Source organism: Podarcis melisellensis, assembly GCF_964234715.1.
Source record: "Podarcis melisellensis genome assembly, chromosome: 2".
NCBI classification, from domain to species: Eukaryota; Metazoa; Chordata; class Lepidosauria; order Squamata; family Lacertidae; genus Podarcis; species Podarcis melisellensis.
The window spans coordinates 30,217,667-30,218,733 of NC_138529.1; positions in this window are offsets into that span (position 1 = coordinate 30,217,667).

Genomic DNA, 1,067 nt, shown 5'->3' on the forward strand with positions numbered 1-1,067 from the left:
GTTAGTGAGGCGAGCATATGTAGAGCGAAGTTTCCCATAAAGTGTAGCTATGCAGAAACCTTCCTTTTAGGCAACTCAGACCCCATCTGAACTTTACATCTAAAGCAGTATCACAGACCTTCCAAATGTCCCTATTTTCCATGGACGACCCTATTTTAGAGAAGCCATCCTGGTTACTGATTTGATCCTGGAATGTCCTACGTTTCCTTAGGATGTCCCTATTTTCAATGGAGAAATGTTGGAGAGTATGGAGTTATCCAACCCCTGAGCCATCTAAAGGCAATCCTGTATAGGGAAGTTTTTTTAAAAAATGTTTAATGTTTTTTTTTTATTATTTTTTGTATGTTGAAAGCTACCCAGAGTGGCTGGGGCAACCCAGAAAGATGCGTGGGGTATACCGTAAATAGTAAAATTATCACTGTGGAATGGGACGTCCCTATTTTCTTCGGAGAAATGTTGGAGGGTATTGTATCATGCTGCTTTAAACAGTCATGGCTTCCCCCAAGGCATTCTGGGAAGTTAAGGGTGCTAAGTTGATAGGAGAACCCTATTTCCCTCACGAAGCTACAATTCCTAGAGGGATTTAACAACCACTCCCTTCACCCAGTGAATTCTGGAAATTGTACCTCTTTGAGGGGAATAGGGGTTTCCTAACAACTCTCAACACCATTAAGAAGCCACAGTTCACAGAATGCTTTGGGGGAAGACATGAATGTTTAAACTGGTGTCATAGTGCTTTCAATGTATAGAGCAAATGTAGCCTTTGAGAGGATGATGATGATAGGAAAAGAGTGATCAGTACATCTTTTCCCATTATACAAGGCTCTCCTTCCTGAGAGGGGACATCTAACAGTGCAAGTGGAAATATGCACACATAGTAAACCATACCATAATACAGTAGTCCTCTCCGATAACTCGGGAGACATGTGCTTATTCGGTCCGAACGTGGCCCCTTTGAATAAATGAAGTTGTTGACTTCTTTGCAAGTCGCCGTTGAATACAAACCTAACCTAGGAGTTTGCTCCAGGTAGATGCTGGAGTGGGGGAGGACTACATCTCCCAGCGTC